This window comes from Notamacropus eugenii, chromosome 2 (genome assembly GCF_028372415.1).
Source record: "Notamacropus eugenii isolate mMacEug1 chromosome 2, mMacEug1.pri_v2, whole genome shotgun sequence".
Taxonomy (NCBI): Eukaryota; Metazoa; Chordata; class Mammalia; order Diprotodontia; family Macropodidae; genus Notamacropus; species Notamacropus eugenii.
The window spans coordinates 367,072,171-367,090,564 of NC_092873.1; positions in this window are offsets into that span (position 1 = coordinate 367,072,171).

The window sequence follows — 18,394 nt, forward strand, 5'->3', positions numbered from 1 at the left end:
GTTCCCAATTTAGACAGACTTTTTATTTTCATTGAGGTTGATTGAGAAATTAGAATCCAGGTCTTTTCCCCTCAAAAAACAACCTCCTTCCCAGGTTGGATTGGACTACCTTAAACATTAAATGCCATTTTTGAGGAGAAAAATAATGAGTTAAGGTGAGCATATTATTTGCTCAAAGGTCAGAGGCTTTAAAGCTGAAAGATGTCTTAGATGTAGGTCATCTAGTCTCACCTAATTTTTCCAGATGAAGAGACTGAGGCCTAAAGGGAACAGGACTTGCCCCAGCTCACATGGGGAGTAAATGGCAAAGCCAGAATTCAGACTAATCTCTTTTAACTTCCGATGTGCTTGGCACTCTATCACCTCCTTCTCAAGGTGAGGCAAAATTTGTAAAAAAAAAAAAACCTTCATTTTCTCTTTGGAAAGCTGGTATTAAATGTAAGAGTTAGTTGTCCCCTTCTGAGTTCCCACCTGCAAAGCACTGTTGACTCTTCTGTCCCCTGTTGTCTACTTCCCTGGACTCTCCCTGTAGTCGAAGGTCTTTTGTCTGCCACATTAAAAAAGAAAAGAACAAAAGAAAACTCCAAACCCCTTAATGTCCATATAGAAAATTTCCACCTCTTCTGTCTGCAAATTCATTTCATTTCTCGAAAAATGCTGTGACTGAAGAGCTTCTCCTGTCCTTAAGATGCCGTAAAGTCTTAGCTGGGGGCTGTAGAGAGGAAGCCGGGAAATTATCCCTTTGACCTTGGAAAATGGTCTCTTGATAAAGTATATAGATTTTCTCTCTCTCTCTCTCTCTCTCTCTCACTCTCGTTCTCTCTCGTTCTCTCTCTCTCTGTCTCTCTCTCTCTCCTCCCTCCCTCCCTCTTTCCTTCCTTCCCTCCCTTTCTGTCTCACACTCTCATCTTCCCCCTTACATTTTCTCCCTCCTCCCCCTTTCTTCTCCTCCTCTCTCTCTTTCCCCCTCCTTCCCTCTGTTTCACATTCTCTCCATATGTGTATATATAGAGAGAGACATGCATAATAGACCTACTGAGGAAAAAGACAGAGTGCAGAAATAGAAGAGGAGCTGACAAAAACCAACCTTTCTGAGCTCCGTACAGTCCCTGTTTCCTAACGCCAGATTCTAGAGATTTCAGTTTGAGATAAAACTTCAGCTTTTTGAAGGCCCATTTCCTAGGTGATTTGTCTATATCTCATCACCTGCATCCTACCACTAGTACCTGTCCCTGGATGCCACAGGCAAGGAGTGTGTGTTTGGGGTGGGGGGGTTGAGGGGTGGCAAAGTGGGTGTGAAAACTAGTTCCTTGCTCATTGGACTTTCCATATTTGAATGAATAAACAATACATTCATGAAAAAGAAGTTATTAAGTATTTACTTCATGCAAAGCACTGTGCAAAGTGTTGGGGCCAGAAATATGAAAGCTGGATAGTCCCTGCTCTCATTCTAATGAGGGAGATAATGCAGATTTCAGTTACAAGTCAGATGGAAAGGTCCCATGCTTCATAGAGTGCAGCTGCAAAGAACATAGTAGTGCATCTTCTATAATATCATTTCCACTAACAAAATCATAATGGGTTTCTGACACTAAGCCATTTGATGGATCCAAGCACTTTGGGGTCTTCCCCACTCCCATTTGGGGTCTTTAACTATGACTGCTAAGGATGCAGGAGCTCCAGGACCTACAGTAGCAGTTCAACAGGTTGTACACTGTGCTGGATGATGGGAGAGGATTGGGGGCGGGGGAGAGCTACTGTATGTATAGAGTATAGTATAACAATTTGGTAGGGGAGGGAAAAAATAAAAAATAAAGAGATAGAAGCAGAAACAAGAGAAACAGAAACAGAGTGAGCTAACCCTTGAGAGAGGAGATGGAGTCTAAGAAGCGGTGATGAGGAGGGAGTGCATTCCAGGCAATCTGCAAGAATTCATGGAGGCAGAAGTTGGAATATTAGGGGAATGTTAGCAGTTCATTCTGACTGGAACAGGCAGTGAGTCTCCGGTAATGTAAAGTAAGTTTGGAAAGACAGATTGTAGAAGACCTTAAATTCTAGGTTGAGTAAAGGGATAACAGTAAGAACTTGGCCCATACTTTCATTGGTCATGGAAATTCCCAGATGAAGAAACTCGCTCTGCTAATACTAGCTAGTATCTTGTCTTTAACTTATGGTCATACCTATGCTAATATAGGCATACCTGCATATTGAATAATGGTCAAGGTGAATGATGGCAGAGTTGAGACTTGAACTCAGTTTTTCCTGACCAAGGCCAGCTCTCTATTTCCTTTAGCACAATGCCTCTCACCATTCTCTTCAAAGATTTGTCTAAAATAAATGAAAGATCAAGAAAAAAATTATAAATTTGAGAAATATTGCCCCAAAAGAACCAACTGAATTTCATGTTCTCACTATTTGCAGGTTTTCCTGATTCTAAGATCGGCTCTCTAACCCTAGAAGTGGAGAACCTATGGCCTCAAGGCCACAGTACCCCTAGGTACTCAAGTTTGACCCTTTGAATAAATCCAAACTAATTGTTCTGTGAAGTTTGGATTTGGTCAAAGGGCCACACTTGAAGACCTAGAGGGCCACATGTGGAACCTCTTAGACTATTGTCTTAATAGGATAGTGATCTGACCTGCGATTTTATTGGCAAAGGGAACTCACAGTTGGCTTAGTTCCCCCTACCAATGGCAGGTTTGCATCTGTTCTGAAGCCTTGTCTTAGGGAATTAGTAGCCTTGAGGAGTGATAAGCTCTTTAAGTATCCAACCAAGGGCAAGACTTGAACCTAGTTCTTCCTCACTCTGAGGCCAACTCTCAATCTATTATACCATAGTACCTCTTACTGTTAACTTCACAGATGTATCTAAAAGGAAGGAAAGACTGACAGAGAAGAATTATTATGATTTTGGGAAATATTGTCCCAAAACAACCAAGTGAATATCACATTCTTCCTATTTGCATGCCTTTAAATTCTCTCTTGATCTTTGCTAATGCATTTTCAGAATATTGTTTATGCACTGTCTTGTATTCTATTTCATTCATTTAAAATTATTCCATATGCCCATTCCCATTCGCTAATAATCACACATTACTTGCCCTTTTTAGTAGCTGTGTTGGACTCTACCCTCCATCAAAGACCTCCTCTGATGTTTCCTTATGGCATAGGTGGGGCCCTAGATTCTCAAATTCTAGTTAGGTAGAAAGATTTTGAGTATGGACCAAGGGAATGATGGTAAGTCTATTTTCCGTGACAACAAAGAATTGTCTGTTGTTCCTGTAACATGGAGATATTAGTATTTGCATTATCTATTTAATAGCATCATTGTGAAGAAGGTCCTTTTAAAGCCTTGAGGCACCACATAAATGGCAGCTATTTGAAGCCTACCTTGTCTAGGTCCCTGTCTCCCTAATACCCCCTTCTCTTGATCTCCTTTGCTGTAGAACTATCAATAATGGGCAGCTATAAAGACCATTTGTTCATGATTCAACATTTGGTGAATCAATTCAAAATGTTCATTCCACTGTTTCATTTTAATAGACAGAAACTGGTGGGAAGGCTCTGTGGCAGTAACAAGAATCAGCTACAGAAAAATGTCAGGATTGGATGGGGAGAGGGATGACACCTGGGATTTCTTTGGCATAGGGAACTCTTTCCAGTGCAGGTTTGCACCTTCTCTGTAACCTATAGTCTTAGGGAATTACCTAGAGGAATGAGAAGTGAAATGATTTACCCAAGATCATACGGCCTTTCTGTGTCAGAGGTCTTCCTAGCTCTAAGGTCAGCTTTCTGTCCACCGCACCATTCTATCCACTACACGCTAGATAAACAACAACAAAATAAATAGCTGGTCCCACTGAGGCAGAGAAATTTATGGTTGAAAGGGATCTTAGAGCTCATCTAACCAATCTCCCAGCTAATGCAACAATCCATTTTATATTATCTCTAACAAATTACTTAAATTATCTCTAACAAATCTAGCATCTGCTTGAGCACCTCCATTAATGGGAAACTCACTATTTTTTGAAGCAACTCATTCCATTAGCACTAATTATTAAAATGTTTTTCCATATATGGAGCTAAAATTAACCTCCCTGTAATTCCATAAAATCATAGAGCTGGAAGGAACCTTAGAGATCTTCTAGTCCAACCTACTCATGTTGAAGAGAAAGAAATGAGACTCAGAGGAAGTAAAATTATTTGACTGGGTCACACACCTAGTTGGTAGAAGAGATTGGACTGGAACCTGAGGTTTCCCAACTCTCCAGTCTGTATTCTTCCCATTGATACCATATTGCCCGTCAGTTAATAATAATTATAATCAGTTAATGAATACTTAATAAGGGCCTACTATATGCCAGATACTTTGCTAAGTATTGGGGATACAAAAAGAAGCAAAAGATAGTTCCTACCCTTAGTATGAATGAGAAAGACAAAATGCAGGTATGTACAAACAAGCTATATTCAGGATAATAGGAAATAGTTAACAGAGGGAAAGCATTAGAATTGGGAGAAGTTGGGAAAGACATCCTGAAGAAGATGGGATTTTAGTTGAGACTTAAAAGAAGCCAGAGAAGCCAGTAGGTAGAGATAAGGACAGAGAGCATTTCAGGTATGGAGGACAACTAGAGAAAATGCTCAGAGCTGCAAGATGGAATATCTTGTTCATGGAACAGCAAGATAGTCTTTGTTACTGGACTGAAGAGTACGTGGTGGGAAAAAGTTTGAGAAAGATTGGAAAGGTGAGGAGGGGTTAGAGTATGAAGGATTTGAGTGCCAAATATAGGATTTTGTATTTGATCCTGGAGGTAGTAGGGAGCTGTGCAAGATTATTGAGTAAGAGGGAAACATTGTCACACCTGTATTTTAGGAAAACCACTTTGGTGGCTGAATAGAGGATGGATTGTAGGGAGAGACTTGAGGCAGGTAGAACCACCAGCAATAGTATAAGTCATGAGGTGGTAAGGGCTTTCACCAGAGTAACAGCAGTGTTAGGGGACAGAAGGGTCAGTATTAGAGAGATGTTGCAAAGTTGATCTCAATGGGTCTTGGCAACAGATTAAAAATAGGGAAAGATGGCACCTAGGTTGTGAGCCTGAAAAATTGAGGGGGAGGCTTAGGGGAAGAAATAATGAGTTTGGTTTTGGATATAATTGAGTTTAAGATGAATCCTAGACATTCAATTTGAGATGTCGAAAGATAGTTAGAGATTTGAGAATGGAAGTCAGCAGAGAGGTTAGGGCAGAATAGATAGATACAAGAATCATTAGCATAGAGATAGTAATTAAATCCATGAGAACCGATGAGATCACCAAAGAAAGTAGTATAAAGAAAGAAGAGAATAGGACCTAAGTAGAATTCTGTGGATCACTTATAGTTAGAGGGTATAGTCTCGATGAGGATTCAACAAAGGAGATTAGGAAGGAATGGACAAAGAGGTGGGAGGAGAACCAGGAGAGAATAGTGTCTTCATAGAACTAGGGCAAAGAGAATACCAAAGAGAAGAGAGTGATCAACAGTGTTAAAGGCTGCAAAGAGGCTGAGGACAATAAAGACTGAGAAAAGTCCAGATCATTGACAACTTGGAGAGAGAAGTTTCAGTGGAATGATGATTGGAAGCCAGATTGGAAGAATAACATGGGAAGAGAGAAAATAGAGGCACCTGTTGTAGATAGCCTTTTTAAGGCAATTAGCAAGACAGGGCAAAAGAGATGTAAGGTGATGGTTAATTGGGATAAAAGGATCAAAGGAGGCTTTTTGGAGGATGGGGGAGACATGGACACGTTTGTAGGTAGCAGAGAAGGAGCCAGTAGACCAGGAGAGACTGGAAATAAGTGATAGAGTGGAGATGACAAAGGGGACAACATGTTAGAAGAGACAGGATGAAATGGGATTGCTTGTGCAGGTAGAAGGATTGGCCTTGGTAAGGAGTAAGGGTGCCTCTTCATGTGAGAGAGGGGTGGAGAGATAGTGGCAGAAGGTGAGAGATAGTGGAAGGAGAGAGTGCTATATCTCTGAGTGATACAAGATGAAGCAGAAAGGAGGAGAAGAAGCTCACAGTCAAACAGCCTCAATTTTTTTTTCCTCTGTAAAATATGAGGCAAGGTTCTTAACTGAGAGGTTATGTTTTGGGGGAGTCATGGGAAGTTTGAGGAGGGATAAAAAGGTTTGGAAGAGCAACTGTGGAAAGTGGGATAGTGAGTTTACAAGGGAGGTATAGAAGGATTGCCTAGGAGCAGTGAGAGCTCAGTTGACGACGTGTAACATAAATTTGTAATGGACTCAGTCAGAACAGTTGCATAATGCTCTCCACCTTCATTCAGCAGCAAGTATATAGGAGCTAAAGCAGTGGATGGTGGAAATGATCCAAGGCTTAAGTTTGACAGAGTAAAATCAGTGATATGATAAGGGGACTAGGGACTCAAAAGAAGAGGACAATGTAAAGTTAAACTGATTCATCTAGGGTCAAAAGGAACGAAAGAGGAGTGGCTAGTGCAGGAGTGATCACCTGGAAGAGAACTGAGGGCTTAAAAGAATGAAGGTCACAATGTGGACAAAGAGCAGGATTTAGTAAGGGAGGGCAGAGGGAAAGGTAGAATGTCAATAGATATGAACAGATAAAGGAAATTCAAAATTCTTGAACATGGAGATGATACATCTGTAGGTGAATGCAAGATCAAGGGCATGACCAACTTTGGGGGGTGTATGAGGTAAGGTGGAGGAGTAGCTCCTGGGAGGTGAATAGGTTGAGGAAATGAGTGGTTTAGGGTATTTGAAGGAAAGTCAATATGTATGCTGAAGTCCCCAAGTATGAGGGCAGGAGTTGGGGAGGAGAGAAAAATTGTGAGGCAGATACTCATTGAGGATGTAAGGGAAGTGATCTGAGGATCTGTAGACAATAGCTGCTAGGATTTTAACTGGATAATAAATGTGAATTGCATGACCCTCAAAGGAGAAGAGGTTACAGAATGATGGAGATAAGGGAAAACCTGGAAGCAGTAGTGAAGAGCAAAAAATATTTCACTTCCTCTATCCTGACCAATGAGCTGATGGGCAGCAAGTCCACTACATTGACCCTAGTCCTGTCCTCTGAAACAATAGAAAATAAACTTAAATCTTCCTTTGAAGAATGTGATATGAAGCTATAAACAGCAACCAGCTACAAAGACCCTGAACTATTACTATTTTTACCCATGGGTCCTTCAATAATCAACTGAGACAAGGACTGCATCATAATTTATCCCCAGTGTCTAACATGGGGTCTGGTACATACCAGTCACTTTAAAAATCCTCGTTGAATGAATGACTTCTTTTCTATCATTTTTTTCAGCCACAATATTAGATTCACAAACCTGTAGTTCTAATGTCTATCTTTTCCTCTCATGAAAATGTCCCTTCTCTATATAACTGGCAGGTTTCACTGGTAAAGTTGGTTGTATAGGTGAGAGAGTAATCTCCACATCTGGAATTTTGAGGTTTGGCCATTGCTCCCAATAGGTAACCCAGAAGGAGGGACCTTCCTTTGGTCCATATCTTTACTCTGCTTCTCACTCAAGGGACTGAAAGCTTCACTTAGGTGTCTGCTGGTCAATTCTAACTGAATCTTGCTTACTCATGACTCAGTAGCCTACAGGGTGAATTCTTCTGAGTTACATGTTACTTAGGAGTTTAAAAGAGTTACTCATTTTTTTTTTAAAAAGAGTCTCATGATTACAATTCAGAACACCCAAAGCCAAGATTAAACTTCAGCTGTTTTATTTAGACCGAGGTCCAGACCTCTCTCCTGCTTAATTCTGTGTATTCCAAGCTATTCACTGGCTTCCTCCATTACAATCTGTCTATTTGTAATGAATTCACAGACATGAGTGGCAGAGCATTTATATCCAGGTATAATTTATATGAGACAAAATCAAGAATTAGAAACAGCTTAAAGATTTTTTTTTAATTGTATAGAAAATGGCTGCCAAAGGTAGAGGGGAAGCAGGAAAGCAAGTTAAATATTTTCTGTTCTTTCACTGAACTCAGACTTTGAATAGGCAGAGTTGTAAGCAACCATTTTACTGCTAGTCTCCATTCAAAGTGCCTTTTTGCTCCTCTCCAAACTGTAATTCTTGTTCAAATGTTTCAGCTCAGTTTCCTCCCCACACTCTTCCAATCCTTTCTCCCCAGGTGAGAGGAACTTAGGCTGTCCCTTTGGACTCTCATTCCCACAGTACACTCTCTGAAAACTTTCTTTTTCTTCTTGAAAAAGGGTTGTTCTTCCTGGAAGCCTGGTTACATCTGCTATTACAAACTCTGAGATGATATTGTTTCTTTCTTCTGAGGTTCCCATTGCTTCATGGCATGACTGAGAGCCAGGAAGATGTGGTGAAAAGAATATTAATTCTTGGAGTCAAGTAATTCTACTCCCAGCTTTAACATTGTAATCATGGGGATGGTTCTTAGGTTCTCTGAGTCTCAGCTATAAAATGGGAATAAGTAATAATAAACTCCTTTATTCCCAAAGTTATTGTGAGAAAAAACATTCTGTAATCTTAGCTGTGCTATCTAAATGCACTACAACTCATTGTTGTCATTATTATTTGTTAAATTACCATTTTATCATTTTATATTTTTAATAAATATAAATTAATGTTTATTATGAGTAAATTTACAATAAATATTTGTTTTATTGTATTATTTATTATCAAAATGTGCATCCTACTGTGGAGATGTGAATTGGTTCTAGAAAGTAGTTTGGAATTATACTGAAGAAATGTGTCTAAAATATCCATAACCTTTGGCCCAAAGAACTCACTGCTAAACATACACTTCAAGGCCAAAGATAGAAAGGACCAATTTACAAAAATTTTGTAGCAGCCTCTTCTGTAATAGAAAGGAAGTGGAAAGAAAGAAAATGCTCATAGACTAGGGGATGCCTAATTAATTGTAGTATATTAATATTATGGAATATTAGTGCTCTGTAAAAAAAAAAAATGAATATGAACCATAGAGAGAAGCATGAGAAGATTTGCATGAATTGATGCAAAATGAAGTAAACAGAACTGAAAAAAACATACTTAAGAACTGCAACAATGTCAATGGAAAATCAATAGCAAACACATCAAATTAATACTGTGAAATTATAATGACCAAGCTTGGACCCAAAGAATAGTTAACAAAACAAGCTTCTCTTCCTTCTTCGCAAAGATAGGGGACTGTGGGTGTGGAACATTGTGTATCATGTCAAACTTGGTTGATGTGTTGATTAGTTTTGCAGAAATGTTTTCCCCCACTTTCTTTTTCTTTCTTTATTATGAGAAATGGCTCCCAGAGAGTGGGAGAGAAGGGATATATTGGGAAATGAGAGTGATGCAAAGACAAAAGATATTGTCATTGCCAAACACCTTTAACCATCATCCTCCCCAACCACTGCTAGAAATCAATTAGAAATTTTTTTTTAAAAAAACTTAAGGCTATGAAGGTTATCTCCTTCCTCCTCCCTTTCCCTCCCTCTAGTCTTCTAACTAAAGATGTTTCATACCCATGGGAACAGATCCAAGAGACAGAATGGAAGCTGGCATCTCACTATAGATAAAGAATATTTGGAAAAGCACATTTCCTGGCCAAGATTTGACAACACTGGAAAAGGAAACATAGCCAAAGTATTGGACACTATAGATTGATGACAAGAAATAGCAGTAACTATGGAAGACCTCATTACTGATAAATCACTTGCCTAGGGGGTAGAAGGATAGGGATGCAGATAATTTTTATTATTGTCACTCTCTGTGCCCCACCTGGAATTCATCTTGTCCATCTACAATGCAGGTGATAACTTCCAGATACTGACCCACTTGTCCTAAGCAGCTTTGTGGAAGAATGCAGTAGTAGGTGTTTCACGCCCCACTTCCACCAGTATTGGGACCCTATTGTTATAGAATCATAGATTGAGTGCTGGAAGAGTCCTGGAAAGGGCTCCAGAGGTATTTCTAGCCCAACCCCACCTCATCCCCTCATTTTACACGTGAGGAAATTAATCAAAGCTCAGGGAGTAATTTGTCCATAGAGAAGATAAGAAATAGTAGGGTGAAGATCTGAATTTAGCAAAATCATCTGACTCCAAATCCTGTACGGTACAGAACTAGAGTTGCTAGGTGATGCATTGGATAGGACACTGGAACTGGAGTCAAAAAGTTTAAATCCACGCTCAGACACATACTAACTGTGTAATCCTGGGCAAGTCAACCTCTGTCTACCTTGGCTTCTTCAACTGTAAAATGAGGATAATACCTCATTGGATTGTTTTGAGGATCAAACACTTTTGCAAAGCATTTAGCACAGTGCTTGGCACATAATAGGTGCTTAATAAGTGCCTATTCCTTGTCCCCTTCCCCCTATTATCTTATTCTTTGGTCGTTCTGTTTCTCTACTTAGAGGAAAGCTGTTCCTAAACCTCCATCTGTTCTGCATCTTTTGCCCTGTAAAGGAGGAAGTGAGTTCAGGGGGTGGTTTGCAGTACGAAGATACTAAATTTTCTGAGCTTCTCTTTGCAGAGATTCAGTGATGCAAGCTCATCTTGAGGCTCCACCCCCCACTCCTCAGTCAATTCATTTATTTTGAATGATTTTTTTGAAAAGTAGGTTATCTTCTTGATAGTCTCCTGACTCCTAAAAAGGCAACATCTCCCCCCCACCCACCCTAATCCCATGTTTTCCCCTTCCTCTCCATCAATCACTTCTAGGAAAAAGAAATCTCCTACTGAGAAAGTGAGTAACGGTGCTGCCCCCAATTCTTTTTAATGACTTTTCCCAGCTCTCAAGGGCCAAAGAAGAGAGACTTTGGTGAGGTCTACTGTGAGTTTCTCCCATAATCCTAGCCTCAAGCTGCCACTCTTATTCTCTCACTTCCTCCCTTACAGATTCCCTATCTCCCGTTCATGTTTCTCACCTGGGCAGGATTACAGAACATTAGAGTTGGATGGTATGTTAGAGATCATCTAATCCAGGGCCATATGTGTCCCCATAGGCCAAAGATTCCCCATCCCTGACCTAGTCTAATCCTCTTCTTTTACAAATGAGGCACCTGAATATGGAGATGACTTGTTCAAGATCCTATAACCAAGAGATATGGTACAAGGTAAAGACCTGCCTTTTTATTCAGAGCACCTGGCTTCTATTCCCATCTCTGCAGCTAACTCCCTGTATGACCTTGGACAAATCCCTTTACCTTTCCAGTTTCTTCATTTGCAAAACAAATGGGTTTTACTAGGAATGTTTTATATTTTTGTCTTTGTACCCCCAAAGTTTAGCACAGAGCCTGGAACCTAACAGGTTCAATAAATGCTTATTGATTGATTGATTGATTAGATGGCCATTAAGGTCTTTGTTAGCTCTATACCTACAGTGCTCTAGAGATTGTGTCTCCACACCAAACCAAGTCTCTCAATACCCAGTGGGTGTGCTCTGTCTCCTTTTATCACATTGTCTCCAGTTCGCTGTCCATTGTACTACATGGCTTTCTCCCATTAACAAAACCTCTCTCACTTTTGACTTAGAGAGTGATTAAGGTAATCAGATAATAAGCTTATTTGGTTGTGTTGGTGTTAAATGTTAAGATTTTAATAAGATATTTCAATTTTTTAAAGCCTTTTCCTAAATGTACCTCCCTCCTTTGTAGAGGTGAGGCACTATGGGTGTGAAATATTTCATATACTGTCAGATAAAATGGATGGCTTGATTAGTTTTACTTAATTGCTATGTAAAATCTTTTTAAAAAAAAATCTTTGTTACAAATGGTATTCTTGTTGGGTAAGGGTGTGGGGAGGAATATATTTAGAAATGAAAGTGGTGTAAAAACAAAAGATAGCAATATAGATTACATTTTTAAAAAGCTTTTCCCTTCATTTGTGCCCACCATATCTTCACCTTAGATTACTCAGAGACTCAGTGCCAAGAAGACCAAAAAGAAAAAGAAAAAAGGGGAGGGGATAAAAAAACCTCACAGAATAAAAGTCTTTTTTTATTTTTCTCTTTGAAGTGGAAAGATTTTTAAAGACAGAGAAAAGGGAGCTTAAAAGGATAGCCTCCAGGATGATGAGAATGAGGATGAGGGATTTGGGGAGAAGGGTTCTCCTCTCCCATCTCCTAGCACTTTGTGGGTCTTACAGATTCAATCAGTGAGCAAGATTGCTTTATGACACTAACGTTTTCCCTCGGGGGTGATGGGAGGGGTCAGGAAGATGGGGGAAGGGGGGATAGCAAAGAGCTATCCTTTCATCCAAACAACCAAAATGCCTTGGAGACAACACTGGCTCCATCTGTGTGAAAAGAAAGTCTGTTTTATCTCTGAGGGACTTTGATTCTATGAAACCAAGCCTTAGACCATCTTCAAACATAAACCCACAGAAGATTAGAACTGGAAGGAATCACAGACTTAGAGCTTGAATAGGATCTTAGAGGTCATCTCCACCAACCACAGCAGAAGAAAAACCTGAAGTATCAGGAAAGTTAAGGGACTTGCCCAAGTTTGTACAGGCAGTAAAAGGCAACCAGTGGTGCAGTGGGGCCTGCATTCAAATGTGGCCTCAGACACTTGCTAGCTGTGTGACCTTGGACAAATCACTTGTTTGCCTCAGTTTCATCAACTGTAAAAATGGGGATAAATAATAATAGCACCTACCTCACAGGGTCTTTGTGAGGATTGAATGAGCTAATGTTTGTAACAGCACATAGCACAGTGCCTGGAACATACTAAGTGCTTAATAAATCTTCCTTTCCCTAGGAAATGACAAAGCCCCAGCTTCAAACCCAGGGCCTCTGACTCTAAATTCAGTATTCTTTCCCCTGTATGAAACTGACTCTAGGAAAACACCATAGTCTTTGATAGACCGTAAAATTGAAGCCAGACTTAGAAAGGGAAAGAGATTTCAAAGTCACACAGTTAGCTTAGAACCTGAATGTCCTGACTCTCAAACAAGCACTTTTTTCAATACAATGGGTTCCTTCCCTTCTTACTTTTCTTTTTTTCCTTTTAAATAGTATTTTATTTTTTCCAATTACATGTCAAGACAGTTTTTGACATTCATTTTTTATAAAATTTAGAGTTTCAAATTTTCTCCCTTCCTCCCTAAGACGATAAGCAATTTGATATAGATTATATATGTGCATGTAAAACATATTTCCATATTAGTGAAAGAAGAAACCCTTCTTACTTTTCATGACATCCATAGAAGAGGGAAAGGGTGATGATGATAGCTTCATGCCAACTTTCGTGTCTCAAGTTATCGTGTATTTTTTTTTATATATTAATATATGCACAAGTTGTTCTCCCAGTAGAATGCAAAGTAGAATGTATTTGTATCTTTTTATCCTCATAGCATATTCCCCACAGATCTGGAGCTAGGAGGTAATTCAGGGAACATCTAGTCTAACTTCTTCATGAGAAAACTGAAGCCCAGAGAGTTTAAGCAATTTGCCCAAGATTACACTGGTAATAAGTGCAAAAATGGACACTTGAACGCAGGTCCTCCGACTCCAAAGTGTTTGCACTTTTCAGCATATTACATATTCTCAGTGCCTATTAGGATGCCCAGCACATAACATGCTTAATAATTATTTGTTTGATTTTGATTTGCTAATGGGGAAATAGAGGCAGCAAGAGGACCAGTCCAATATTCTATCTTATAAGTCTGAATATCTCATGTAGCCCTTTATTTTGAAAATATATGCCATGTGCATCTGAGTATTTTGTCAAACACAGAGCCAGCCGAATAAATCTGTGACATTTATATGTGACATAAATCACTCATTAACTATGCTCAGTGTCCTTTGCCTCACTTTCTTGGATACTTTGATGGATCTGCACCGTTAGTGATATAGGCATTCCTCCCAACAATGGTACCATTGTCATCATCTGCCCTATCCCCACTGCTTTCTTATCCTTTTGACCATGTCTTTGTGAAGAATTCTCTATGGATGGGTTATGTGATGTGCTGCAGGCCTTCTTCTAGTTCCTTAAATATTTCATAGAACCAGTGCAAATTTCAAGCTGGCCATCTGTTCATTTTTACTCCTGTAATGTGGCCATCTGTTCATTTTTACTCCTGTAATGTGGCTGGCACACTTTTTCTGGCCAGGCTCATCCTTAATAGTGTCTTCTATACCACTTCTCTGAACAAAAGTCATCACTGGAAATATGCTTCATGCAGACCTGCTTACCCCTTCCATAAGTGTTTAGATCATTGGCAATTGTAATTATTATGAGATCATAGTGTGTCATGGTTCCCATCCATATGAGTGTCATAGGGCAAAACTGTATTAAGAAAGATAGATCTTTTAGGAACTCTGATTGATACAATGGAACCAACCATAGTTCCAGAGGATTCATGATGAAACATGCTAGACATCTCCAAATAGAGAGACGAGGGACTTGGAGTGTAGATAAAAGCACACTTTTTTGGACATAGGCTAATGTGAAAATTTATCTTGCTTAACAATATATATTTATAATGGGCTTCAGTTGAGGAAGGGGGTTTGTTTGTTTTTGCTTTTTCAATGGATGGGTATGGAGGAGGGAGAGTGAAAAAGTAAGAATTCTGAACTGAAAATAAAATAATTTTTTTAAAAAAAGAAAGAGGTGCCTTTTTATTAGGGAGCAGTTCAGGATCATTGAAAGTACTACATACTTTTCTGAATGTGATCCCATCTTTCTATTCAATTCTTGGTCTAATTCTTTGGCCATCTTCAGTGCCTATCCAAAATGGCCTGAGTGAATTCTGCTAGACTAATTCAATGAGATGCCCCTCTAACTGCATGTCATAATCTAGACAACATGCAGCGTTCAACCACTTAATTTGTCCAGTTTTTCTAGGAAGATAGAGCTCTTTTCTGGGTCTATGGATTTCATTGAGGAGGTCTTATAATGTTTGGGGATCTTGTAATCAGCACAATGCCAATCACAAACAGGAGGTCCTAGAGCACCTTGACATTTACAGAGAATTCTCCTTCTATTTGGACATTATACAGAACACATTCCATGACACAAAGGAGCATTTTAGGGAAATGTGCTTCCCTTCATCAGCCAATAAGCATTCTTTAAGTGATTACCAAATGACAGGCACTTAGTGTTAGGGATACAAAGAAAGGCAAGGACTCAGTCCCTGCCCTCAGGGAACTCAGTCTAATGGGAGAGGCAACATGCAAGCACCATGGACATACAAGGTACAGTGTAAATTGGAGGCAATCTCAGAGGAGAAAGCACTAGCAATGGAAGGAGGGGAGGGTGAGGGACAGGGTTCCTGCAGATAGTGGGATTTGAGCTGAGTCTTGAAGGAAGGCAGTGAATCCAGGAAGCAGAGGTGAGGATTGTAGACATGGGGAGTTGGGGGGGGGAGGGGAGGAAGCCAGTGAAAATGCTTGGAATTGGAAGATGGAGTGTGGGGGGAATAGTAAGGAGGCCATTGTTACTGGATCGTAGAATACATGAGTAGCAGTAAAGTGTAGGAAGACTGCAAAGGTAGGAAAGGTGTCAAGTTATGAAGGTATTTGAATGCCAGCCTGATAATTTTGTATTTGATCCTGGAGGTAAGAGAGAGTCACTGGAATTTATGCAGGGGAATGGGAGCCATCACAGTAGGGGAAGAGAGGAGGTGATTTGGTCAGACTCCATTTTAGGAAAATCACTTTGGCATCTGATTTAAGGATGCACTGGAGTGAGGAGAGATATAAGATAATTTCTGGGATGAGGCACTAATACCCTGAGGGGTGTTTTTACTTCCTTTTCTAATTTTTTTTCTTTTCTCTCCTTTTCCCTTTATTCTTTGTTTTCACTCTTCTGCTTTTCTTTACCCTTCTACCTTTTCTGCCTCTTATCTTTTCCCTTCTTCCTTTCTATTTTCTCTTAATTTTCCTATGCCTGTCCTTTTATTCTTCCTTTCATTCCACTCCTATTCCCCCTTTTTTAACTTTTATTTTCCTCTTCTCTCTTCTCTTTTTTACCCTTCTCTTTTCCTCCTTCTTTAACTGTTTTTCTTCTTCATAACATCATCATCATCATCACCATTTCTGTAGAACTTTAAGGTTGGCAATAGCTTTGCACATAATATCTCTATGGGCAGTTAGGACACAATGGTTAGAGGACTGGCTCTGGAGTCAGGAAGACCTGAGTTCAATCTGGCCTCAAACACTTACTAGCTGTAAGACCCTGGGCAAGTCACTTAACCCTATTGCCTCCAAAAATTAAAAATAGACAACAAAAAAACCCATGAATATTATCTCTACTTATTGTTACAACAACCCTTCAAGGTAGGTACTATAGCTATCTGCTGGGTCATCTCCAGTTGTCTTGATCTGTATCTGGCCACTGGACCAAGATGGCTTCTGAGGAGAGAGTGAGGCTGGTGACTGCACAGTGACTCCCTCACTTAAAACTTGCAAGTGATGTTATGCTCTCTTCCAGAATGAAGGACAAACCATAATATAATTATCCCCATTTTACAGTTGATGAAACTGAGGCAGACAAAGATTAATTGATTTGTCCAAAGTCATATAGCTAGGAAGTATCAGAGACCAGATTTGAATCCAGTTCTTCTTGACTTCAAATCTACTGCTCTATTAACTGGGCCACCTAGCTGTTTCATAGATTATAAAATAATAGATTTAGAGGTGGGAGGGTCCTGAGAAGTCACCTAGTTCAGCCTCCTCTTTTTATATATCTGGAACACAAAGATTTGAAGTGGTTTACTCAATGTCACATGCTAAGTAGCAGAGCTAGGGTTGGAACCCAGAGCCTCTGATTCCAAGCATAAGTTCCATCCATTTTTCAAATACAATCCTATCCCCACCCCTTCTAGTTAAAAAGATCTTTCTTCAGGGGCTTCTTTCTGCTGAAAGAAATCATGCTCTACTCATGATAACAAGACAGAGATTCAAAGTCAGCTCTTCTGATTCTAAACCCTATCCAAGTATACCCTTTCAACCCCTTTCCTTTCCTTCCTTTTCATCCTTCTCATTTTTATTTCTCTCTTTTTCCTTTCCCTTCTCCTTCTTTTCCTCATCCCATTCCTTGTCTTTAAGGATGCAATTTCCTCCAAGCTTTGGCATGGGGAGTTGTCCCCTAGCAAAAGGAAAGAGGACCCACTACGGTAAAGCATTTGCTACCCATGTCTCCATTTTTTTCTGGGCTAGGTGGGACAAAAGTTCATACAAAAAGACCAAGAGAATGGGTCTTTAGCAGAAGGAATGGGGACATAATCTTCTCATGGAAAATCCATTAATGTTTGCACACTGTCTTCCAAGGAGGTCGTTGACCATGCCCTACTTATTAACAAGCCCGAGCCACCCACTTGGGACCTATTCCAAGTCACTTCAAACTTAATAGCTATTTGCTTACCCTTATTATCAATATTCCCCACCCTGCCCCCCTTGGTTTTTGTTTGGAAGGAAAGCCTGGTATTACTTAATGCATATGCTTCAGCCATAGGACTAAAATAACTTCAGCAAAACCCCTTCTGGATGGATTTTAATTAGCAGAAAAAGTCAACCCTTCCACTCTATTTTACAGCTTTCAGTTGCCTGAGTTAGCTTGGATGTAGTGAGAGCTGATGGAAGGGCAGGAAAGTGAGCTGGACATTTTAATGGGATGTCTCAGGGAGGGGAAAATCAGCCCAGGAAAGTTGTAACTCCTTGCCTTCCAGAGACTGAAACTAAAGAAAAGGCCAGGGAGGTCCCAAATCTGAGTGTAGAACATAAGGATTGATGATTTTGAGCTTTACTAACATTTCTAAAATGAAGAGTTTTCCTTTCAGAGACAAGACAGAGGTGTTTATTGCAAAAGTTGAAAAATCACCGTATAGACCATGTGGTAGGGTTGTGAGGTTGGATCCAGAACCAACTGAAGGAATAATATTACACTGAGGAAGCACAAGGTCTACTGGGCTTAGCACTGGATATAGACTCTAACCTGAGTCCTGAGATGTACAACCTCACAGAAACAAATAGGTGGGTAGGCATCACTCTTTGGCTTAAGCCTTTGTGGAGTAGAAATATACTCATCCATTATGAGTTGGGTCATTTATCAGCCATATATCTTTGAACAAGTTATTTCATCAGTTTTCTCATCTGTAAAACGGGTATAAAGGTAATTCCAGTCAGTCTTTCACAGTGTTGTAACACAGATCAAGTAAGCAGGTGGGTAGGAAAAAGGCTATTTAGATTTGAGGGATTATGGGCTTCTTGGTGAAGTAGAAAGAATGTTGGAACTGGAGTCAAAAGACCTGGGTTCAAATACTGACTCTGCTCCTTATTATCTGTGTGACCTTGGGTAGATCACTTGATCTCCATCCTTCGCTATAAAATGAAGTTTTGGATTTTGGATTGGTTGACTTTGAAGAACCTTTCCCTTTCTCACCTGT